This window comes from Pagrus major, chromosome 23 (assembly GCF_040436345.1).
Source record: "Pagrus major chromosome 23, Pma_NU_1.0".
NCBI lineage: Eukaryota > Metazoa > Chordata > Actinopteri > Spariformes > Sparidae > Pagrus > Pagrus major.
Genome location: NC_133237.1, coordinates 25,020,579 through 25,031,311, shown reverse-complemented (window position 1 = coordinate 25,031,311; position 10,733 = coordinate 25,020,579). Strand labels below are relative to the sequence as shown.

At 36.5% G+C, this 10,733-nt stretch overlaps 1 long non-coding RNA gene across 1 annotated transcript; it reads left to right on the top strand.

The window, feature by feature from the left end:
• The first annotated feature begins 846 nt into the window (after positions 1–846).
• Positions 847–2,226, top strand: LOC141018861 (uncharacterized). Its single transcript, XR_012180752.1, has 4 exons — positions 847–862; positions 1,237–1,268; positions 1,571–1,589; positions 1,972–2,226. It is a non-coding gene; the product is annotated as an uncharacterized lncRNA (long non-coding RNA).
• The last annotated feature ends 8,507 nt before the right edge of the window (positions 2,227–10,733 follow it).

Here is a 10,733-nt window from a genome sequence, read left to right as displayed (position 1 = left end):
TGTTATTTAGTCCTGGCACCTCAGATAATAAACATAAAACTAAGTAAAGAGAGCATCATTAATGTTCTAAATGCAAAGATTTTCAAATATGATAATAATATACTAATGTTTATCTTATTTTCTGCTTTTTGTCCCTTTAGTTGATGGCTGCAACAGACGGTAAGTATTACTGAATATTTCTGTTGATTTCAAACAGACAAATAAAAAAGAAATAAAAAGACTTTGTGAAATGCCTCAAACCTATCAAACATAGCAATCATCAGTATTAACCAGATCCCAAGTTGATGTCTTCAAGTACCTTATTTTGTCCAACCCATTTAAATTCACGATGATATAATAGAGGGTAAAGAAGGAGGTCGACACATTTCAGAAGCTGGAATCAGTGAATTTCTGTCAGTTTTTGCTCCAAAAACTATTAAAATATTTGTCATTTAAGATTCTGTTGATCGACCTCTGTTGATATTTTGACTAACTGATTCCTCTCTCTTTCCCCCTTCTCTATCTTGGTATAGAGAGGCCCAAGAAGCTCAGCGGCGGCAATGCAGTAAGTCACAAGCTTTCATACATACTGAGTTGATGTTAACAGATTGACCTCTGATTTACACAAACAGCAGGCTCCTTTAGTCTGTGATCAACAAATCACACTTGACTGTTCTAACTTACTACATACAACTTCACTTAGTTCTGTGTTTAGCTAAAACCTGTTATTTAGTCCTGGCATCTCAGATAATAAACATAAAACTAAGTAAAGAGAGCATCATTAATGTTCTAAATGCAAAAATTTTCAAATGTGATAATAATATACTAATGTTTATTTATCTCATTTTCTGCTTTTTGTCCCTTTAGGGTCCAGATGCTTGTTGTAAGTAATGCTGAATATTTTCTGTTGATTTCAAACAGACAAATAAAAAAGAAATAAAAAGACTTTGTGAAATGCCTCAAACCTATCAAACACAGCAAGCATCAGTATTAACCAGATCCCAAGTTGATGTCTTCAAGTACCTTATTTTGTCCAACCCATTTAAATTCACGGTGATATAATAGAGGGTAAAGAAGCAAGTGGACACATTGCAGAAGCTGGAATCAGTGAATTTTTGTCAGTTTTTGCTCCATAAATTATTACAAAATTATTAAATTATTAGAATATTTGTCACTTAAGATTCTGTTGATCGACCTCTGTTGATAATTTGACTAACTGATTCCTCTCTCTTTCCCCCTTCATCTAACTTGGAATAGAAAGCCCAAAGGCTTTGAGCAGGACCGATGCTGTAAGTCACAAGCTTTCATACATACTGAGTTGATGTTAACAGATTGACCTCTGATTTACACAAACAGCAGGCTCCTTTAGTCTGTGATCAACAAATCACACTTGACTGTACTAACTTACTACATACAACTTCACTTAGTTCTGTGTTTAGCTAAAATCTGTTATTTAGTCCTGGTACCTCAGATAATAAACATAAAACTAAGTAAAGAGAGCATCATTAATGTTCTAAATGCAAAGATTTTCAAATATGATAATAATATACTAATGTTTATTTATCTCATTTTCTGCTTTTTGTCCCTTTAGGGAGAAACTGCAACTGATTGTAAGTATTACTGAATATTTTCTGTTGATTTCAAACAGACAAATAAAAAAGAAATAAAAAGACTTTGTGAAATGCCTCAAGCCTATCAAACACAGCAAGCATCAGTATTAACCAGATCCCAAGTTGATGTCTTCAAGTACTTTATTTTGTCCAACCCATTTAAATTCACGATGATATAATAGAGGGTAAAGAAGCAAGTGGACACATTTCAGGAGCTGGAATCAGTGATTTCTGTCAGATTTTTGTTTTATTTAATTTATTATTATTATTATTATTATTGAAATATTTGTCATTTAAGATTCTGTCGATCAAACTGTGTTGATAATTTAACTAACTGATTCCTCTCTTTTGTTTCACCTTCTCTATCTTGTTATGCAAACAGGGGGGGAACATCCCAAGATGAAGTGGCCGAAGATAAATTGATTCGATACTATCAAGACTGAGTCTGTTCTTGATTTTGAAGATATAGTTTGAGCTATATCTTTGCGCTTTGCAAAGCAAGAAATAATTGGATGAGTAAACATGAAGCCTTTGAGATGTAGTGATTTTAGTCACAGCTCCAATTGATGTTGAAAAATGTAAAATTGCTTGATAGTGAAAACTATCCTGCTGAATAAAGCTGCATTACAAAAGACCATCTCTGTTTTGTGGTGTTATTTAAGTGAACGTGCTTGTTATATTATTGGTGATGATGATCAAGAACATTGTTTTTCATTAAATCAGAGGTAAATGTTTAAATTAAGTAGATCTAAATAATGTGTGTGTTGGTGTGATCAGTTCATTAAATGAACACTCTTCCTATTTCTTTCTGTTTCTGAATGTACTTGTGTGTCTGGTAAAGCAGCACTTTGGAAATGATTCAAGTCTGGCATGTCCTCCATCAATAGATTAATCATTTGGTCTATAAAGCATCAGAAAAACAGTCAAAATAACAATTTCATAAGAACTAAGATGACCATTGTGTAAATGGCATTCGTGGTGTTGGCCGTTTCAAAAGCGACAAAGACATTCAAGCTATTAAAATTTAAAATGAGTAAAAAAAAAAAATCATCTAATTCATACAATCAAGAAGCTGGAACCATCAAATGTTAGGAGGAGCTTTAGAAGTAAGAATTTCTTTTCAACCCGACCTACAATCCCAGCGTCAGTATTTGATGAGTTGGAATGAGACTCAAAAATCTACTTTTCTTACAAATAAGACCTTTAAATCTTTTTACTGCTGCTGCAAGTAAATTATGAAATAGAAAACCGCAAAAGTCATTGTTGGTGATTAACTGTTTCACATTTTAAGTTGCGGGTCAGTGTAACCCAGTTCCAATCATCCCCATCTGCTCAAGTACAGCTGTTGTTGTTTTCAATGTGTCTGTCTGTGGGCAGATTTTGCTAACACGATAGCATCACAACTGTGTTAGATGCAGTCATAAAACTTCGCAGGTGTGTAGATGAGAACAAAATGAGGCCGAGTTCAAAGATGGATGTGGTCCAAGCCACGAGTGCTGTGACAGCCCCTGCCTAACTGTTTGATATTTGGGTGTTGTGGACAAGTTACTGTGTGGTACTGTTTCTCTGTGAAGGTGTTGAGGAGGATGTAGCAGTAGCCAGCCAGGTTTGGAGCACCTGAGCTAAGCGCTCCCACATGATAAAAGCCCAGCTCTGCTCTGCATTCTCTCTCACTTGGTCTGGACCCAGCCACCGTCCACACGCCTTTGCTTTGTTTGGTTTTGGTTTTGTTTTCGCGCTACAACACTGCACACCTCATAATGCTCACACATTCACATTTGCATTACTGATAATACTGACTCACACACTCCACATTTGTAGTTATTTATTTCCAGTTATATGCTTCATCATAATAAACAATTTAATTCTCAGTCATCTATTGTGTCCATCCCGTATTTGTCATGGCCTAAGAGCCGGGTTATGACAGTACCGAGTACTCCTGTGACAATGTAGTAATCACCACTGAGTAGTCATGGGTCGGAACGTGATCATGTTTATGGGCCTGCCATTGCAAGATGGTCTCTAGCTTATATTTAATTTCAGAATGTACTGTTATGTTACAAGACTTAACAATAAACTTATATACTGTATATTTCTTTTAACTTTACAAAGAGGAAGTTGACTTTTGTTCCCCTTGAGTTCTGAAATACCGTGTTTGTTCTTCAGTTGCTGATAAAAGTGATAAATCACTTCCTTTCTTAGGAAACATCAGCATTGTCATTAGAAACATGTGAGGTCAAACACAAAACATGCACATTTTCTGTCCAGAGGGTATTTATTTTATATTAAAAATATAAGTATACATAAAAAATGATATCGAATTAATCTATATGCTGATAATGTCATTGAAAATAACAAAACTATTTTAAAAATGTACCAAAATATAATTACAATGCAGATTTAATGCCTTCAGTATAATTGTTTGTGTTTTCAACAACATATCAACACATTTTTATGATATGGAGTTATTAAAACTAAGGTTCAGGAACTGGACCACGCCACGCCTCCTCGCTGATCTGCCAGCCCGGCCCAGTCAATCCAACCACCTGCGTCTCGTCAACCTAACCACCTGTGCTGCATTAACCCAACCACCTACGTCACCCTGATTCAATCGCTTGCAAAATCTATATATGCAAGCCTGACCATTTCTCTCCCGTTCATCTCAAGTTCTTACAACCCTCCCCCTCAGGCCCTCTCCTTCTCCACTATCCTCCCTCACAGGATCACTGACAGCCCAGCCTTCATCATCGCCATCCCACGGCAAGAAGAACCTCCAGAACCCAGGCCATTCCAGCACAGGAACCACAGGGGGGACAATGAAGCCACGCCAACCAAGACGAGCGCCCATCGAGACGTACCCCCATTCTGAGTCTCAACCTCCATGGTTCCTAGACGGTCCAGCCAATCCGCAGCGCTACTCACACCTCCTTTCCTTCATCCAACAACCTCGAACCCCCCTTCCTTCATCCAACAACCCTGACCCCCCTTTTCCTATCCTCCCAAAATCTTCTACCAATTTAAATGAACTACCTTAATGTTAAAATGTTGCGTGGTCTCGTTAGGGAAATTGTAAAAGAAATTGTACTATTGATATCTTTCATCATCATCACAGTCAATGAAAAAAAGAGGAAATTGCAAAACACATTGAGAAATACAGAATGACTGGATGAGTTTACTCCATCTCCATCCTTATAAAGAGACGGGTAACTCACGACTGCTCACCACATCACCTCTAGATCTCACAGTGCTCACTTTGCTGTCTGTGACACCAGTTTTTTTTGGTTCTGACAAACGATCTGTGGAAAGGTGAGAAGTCAATTTAATCCTGATGTTACTTTAATAAATGCAAAGTCTTTTAGATGAGTTGTGATGAGCTTTGACACTGGTGAGTGAAGGCAGTGAATGATTCTGGATGTGGCCACTGTGATTTGTTCCTCAGGATGAAGTGTGTTATGATCTTTCTGGTGTGGACGCTGGTCGTCCTCATGGCTGAACCCGGGGAGAGCCAGCGTCTGTCCCGATGCAGTAAGTCACAAGCTTTCATACATACTGAGTTGATGTTAACAGATTGACCTCTGTTTTACACAAACAGCAGGCTCCTTTAGTCTGTGATCAACAAATCACACTTGACTGTACTAACTTACTACATACAACTTCACTTAGTTCTGTGTTTAGCTAAAACCTGTTATTTAGTCCTGGCACCTCAGATAATAAACCTAAAACTAAGTAAAGAGAGCATCATTAATGTTCTAAATGCAAAGATTTTCAAATGTAATAATATACTAATGTTTATTTATCTCATTTTCCGCTTTTTGTCCCTTTAGGGGACAAATGCATGGGGTAAGTAATGATGAATATTTTCTGTTGATTTTAAACAGACAAATAAAAAAGAAATAAAAAGACTTTGTGAAAAACCTCAAACCTATCAAACACAGCAAGCATCAGTATTAACCAGATTCCAAGTTGATGTCTTCAAGTACCTTATTTTGTCCAACCCATTTAAATTCATGGTGATATAATAGAGGGTAAAGAAGCAAGTCGACACATTTCAGAAGCTGGAATCAGTGAATTTTTGTCAGTTTTTGCTCCAAAAATTATTACAAAATTATTAAATTATTAGAATAATTGTCATTTAAGATTCTGTTGATCGACCTCTGTTGATAATTTGACTAACTGATTCCTCTCTCTTTCCCCCTTCTCTATCTTGGTATAAAAGGACCAAAGGCATACAGCTGCATCAATGCTGTAAGTCACAAGCTTTCATACTTACTGAGTTGATGTTAACAGATTGACCTCTGATTTACACAAACAGCAGGCTCCTTTAGTCTGTGATCAACAAATCACACTTGACTGTACTAACTTACTACATACAACTTCACTTAGTTCTGTGTTTAGCTAGAATTTGTTATTTAGTCCTGGCACCTCAGATAATAAACATAAAACTAAGTAAAGAGAGCATCATTAATGTCTTAAATCCAAATATTTTCAAATATGATAATAATATACTAATGTTTATCTTATTTTCTGCTTTTTGTCCCTTTAGGGTCCGAATGCTTGAAGTAAGTAATACTGAATATTTCTGTTGATTTCAAACAGACAAATAAAAGAAATAAAAAGACTTTGTGAAATGCCTCAAACCTATCAAACATAGCAAGCATCAGTATTAACCAGATCCCAAGTTCATGTCTTCAAGTACCTTATTTTGTCCAACCCATTTAAATTCACGGTGATATAATAGAGGGTAAAGAAGCAAGTGGACACATTTCAGAAGCTGGAATCAGTGAATTTTTGTCAGTTTTTGCTCCAAAAATTATTGCAAAATTATTAAATTATTAGAATATTTGTCATTTAAGATTCTGTTGATCGACCTCTGTTGATAATTTGACTAACTCATTCCTCTCTCTTTCCCCCTTCTCTATCTTGGTATAGCGAGGGCCCAGAAGCTCAGCTGCAGCAATGCAGTAAGTCACAAGCTTTCATACATACTGAGTTGATGGTAACAGGTTGACCTCTGATTTACACAAACAGCAGGCTCCTTTAGTCTGTGATCAACAAATCACACTTGACTGTACTAACTTACTACATACAACTTCACTTAGTTCTGTGTTTAGCTAAAATCTGTTATTTAGTCCTGGCACCTCAGATAATGAACATAAAACTAAGTAAAGAGAGCATCATTAATGTTCTAAATGCAAATATTTTCAAATGTGATGATAATATACTAATGTTAATTTATCTCATTTTCTGCTTTTTGTCCCTTTAGAGGCCAAATGCAAGGGGTAAGTATGATTGAACATGTATGTTGATTTCAAACAGACAAATAAAAAGAAATAAAAAGACTTTGTGAAATGCCTCAAACCTATCAAACACAGCAAGCATCAGTATTAACCATATCCCAAGTTGATGTCTTCAAGTACCTTATTTTGTCCAACCCATTTAAATTCACGATGATATAATAGAGGGTAAAGAAGCAAGTCGACACATTTCAGGAGCTGGAATCAGTGAATTTCTGTCAGATTTTTGTTTTATTTAATTTATTACTATTATTATTATTGAAATATTTTTCATTTAAGATTCTGTTGATCAACCTGTGTTGATAATTTGACTAATTTGACTGGCTCCTTCTCAGGAAACTTGGTTATGTCACCAGTTCCTCCTCAATCTTCTAGACATCTAGAAAAGTTTCAACTCGTAGACCATGCATCTCTGACAGTAACAGTTAAGAATTTAAAATCCACGACCTGCTGCCTTGATATGCTGCCTACAAATTTGTTGAAAAATGTTTTTAATTGTGTTGCACCAGAAATATTGAGGATAGTAAATACTTCTCTTTTATCAGGACTATTTCCCAAGGCCTTGAAAACTGCAGTAATCAAACCTCTTTTAAAAAAGCCTTATCTGGATGCTTCAGTATTAAGTAACTACAGACCCATATCAAAACTTGGATTTTTGTCAAAGATCATTGAGAGAGTTGTTTATCAACAAATTCACTCTTTCTTGACCCAAAACAATCTCTTCAACGCTTTCCAGTCTGGTTTTTGACCACACCACAGCACTGAAACTGCACTTATTAAGGTGTTAAATGACATACGCCTTAATACTGATGCATCAAAAACTTCAGTGTTGGTATTACTGGATCTTAGTGCTGCATTCGAGACAGTTGATCACAGCATGTTGCTCGACACACTGGAGAAGTGGGTCGGAGTTTCTGGTACAGTGCTAAATTGGCTCAAATCTTATTTAGAAGATCGAGACTTCTTTGTGTCGCTAGGTAATTGTGAATCTGAGCGAACAAAGATGACATGTGGAGTCCCCTAAGGCTCTATTCTCGGGCCACTTTTGTTTAATATTTATATGCTCCCACTGGCCCAGATCATGGAGTATCATAACATCTTTTACCACTCATATGCTGATGACACACAGCTCTACATCACAGTGTCACCATATGAATACAGTCCATTACAGTCGCTGAGTGAATGTATCCAACAAGTCACTCAGTGGATGGGCCAGAACTTTCTTCAACTCAATGCTGAAAAGACAGAAGTAATTGTTTTTGGTCCCAAAAACGCAAGGCTTGAGGTCAGTGGCCAACTTCACTCAATTACACTAAAAAACACTGACCAAGCCAGAAATCTGGGTGTAGTTATGGACTCAGACCTGAATTTTAACAGCCACATAAAGACTATCACTAAATCAACCTATTATCATCTCAAAAACATTGCGCGAATTAAAGGACTTCTGTCTAAACAAGACATGGAAAAACTAGTTCATGCGTTTATTCTTAGTAGGTAAGATTACTGTAATGGTGTCTTTACAGGTCTCAGTAAAAAATCAATCAAGCAGCTGCAGCTCATCCAGAATGCTGCTGCCAGAGTCCTGACCAACAGCAGGAAAATGGACCATATCACACCTGTCCTTAAATCCCTGCACTGTCTCCCTGTGAGCCAAAGGATAGAGTTTAAAATCCTGTTACTGGTCTACAAATCACGAAATGGTCTTGGACCTAGATACATGTCAGAGCTGCTGGTGGGATATGAAGCATCCAGAGCCCTCAGGTCATCAGGGACAGGTCTACTCAGTGTCCCCAGGGTCAGAACCAAGCAGGGTGAAGCTGCATTTAGCTTCCATGGTCCTCACCAGTGGAACAAACTCCCTGAATGCCTGAGGTGTGCACAAACTGTCAGCTCATTTAAATCAGGGCTGAAAACTTTACTGTTTACTGCAGCTTTCATATAGTGTAAGACCTTTCTGTTTGCCACTGAATTTCACTGAAGCAATTTTAAGGCTTTGAACTGCACTGTAACTTTTATTTTCTCTGTGACTTTTGTTTTCTATTATTGTGAATAGTAATTTTTGCTGGGTTTCTGTTGATCATTGTGATAGTTGGGCGACTCGGACCAATTCAGGGCAGAGTAATACCGGGTTCTGGGAACGCCGGAGCTAATAGGAAGAAAGGGTGTTTTTTCCTATTAAGCTGTTTTACCTCTGGATTGGGGGCCAACTCAGGGCCGAGTGGAACCAAGTGGCGACAAGGGGTCTCTTAAGGTTATCACCGCTGGTTGGCTGCTTTTTCAGAATTTGTAGCGTAAACAAACTGAATTCGTCCGGGTCTTAAGGATAAATATAAAGTGCACTGGGACGAGTGACAAGTAGAAAAATGGGAGGTAAATCCAGCAAAAACCAGGAAGCTGGCGTAGGAAACCTATTCTATTTTAGCCTACTTTCCTATTTCATAACTTGTTTTAATGTTTTGTTTTAATGTATTTTAATTGCTTTTAAGGTTTTGAACTGCACTGTAACTTTTATTTTATTTGAGCCTACTTTCCTATTTCTTAACTTGTTTTAATGTTTTGTTTTAATGTATTTTTAATGCTTTTACTGTAAGTATGCGCCTGTAAAGCACTTTGAGTTGCCTTGTGTCTGAATTGTGCTATACAAATAAACTTGCCTTGCCTAACTGATTCCTCTCTCTTTCCCCCTTCTCTAACTTGGTATAGAATACCACTTAGCTATCTGCTGAACCGATGCAGTAAGTCACAAGCTTTCATACATACTGAGTTGATGTTAACAGATTGACCTCTGATTTACACAAACAGCAGGCTCCTTTAGTCTGTGATCAACAAATCACACTTGACTGTACTAACTTACTACATACAACTTCATTTAGTTCTGTTTTTAGCTAGAATCTGTTATTTAGTCCTGGCACCTCAGATAATAAACATAAACTAAGTAAAGAGAGCATCATTAATGTTCAAAATGCAAAGATTTTCAAATGTAATAATATTCTAATGTTTATTTATCTTATTTTCTGCTTTTTGTCCCTTTAGGGAGTAACTGCGACAAATTGTAAGTATTACTGAATATTTTCTGTTGATTTCAAACAGACAAATAAAAAAGAAATAAAAAGACTTTGTGAAATGCCTCAAACCTATCAAACACAGCAAGCATCAGTATTAACCAGATCCCAAGTTGATGTCTTCAAGTACTTTATTTTGTCCAACCCATTTAAATTCACGATGATATAATAGAGGGTAAAGAAGCAAGTGGACACATTTCAGAAGCTGGAATCAGTGAATTTCTGTCAGATTTTTGTTTTATTTAATTTATTATTATTATTATTATTATTATTATTATTAAAATATTCGTCATTTACGATTCTGTTGATCGACCTCTGTTGATTTGACTAACTGATTCCTCTCTCTTTCCCCCGTCTCTATCTTGTTATGCAAACAGTGGGGGAACATCCCAAGATGAAGTGGCCGAAGATAAATTGAGGCGATACTATCAAGACTGAGTCTGTTCTTGATTTTGAAGATATAGTTTGAGCTATATCTTTGCGCTTTGCAAAGCAAGAAATAATTGGATGAGTAAACATGAAGCCTTTGAGATGTAGTGATTTTAGTCACAGCTCCAATTGATGTTGAAAAATGTAAAATTGCTTGATAGTGAAAACTATCCTGCTGAATAAAGCTGCATTACAAAAGACCATCTCTGTTTTGTGGTGTTATTTAAGTGAATATATGCTTGTTATATTATTGGTGATGTTGGGAATTGTGTGGTTAATATAAATTAATAATTATTAATAATAATTATTAAAGTTAAAGAAATAAAAATGGGGCACCACCCTGGAATCAGGGACCAATA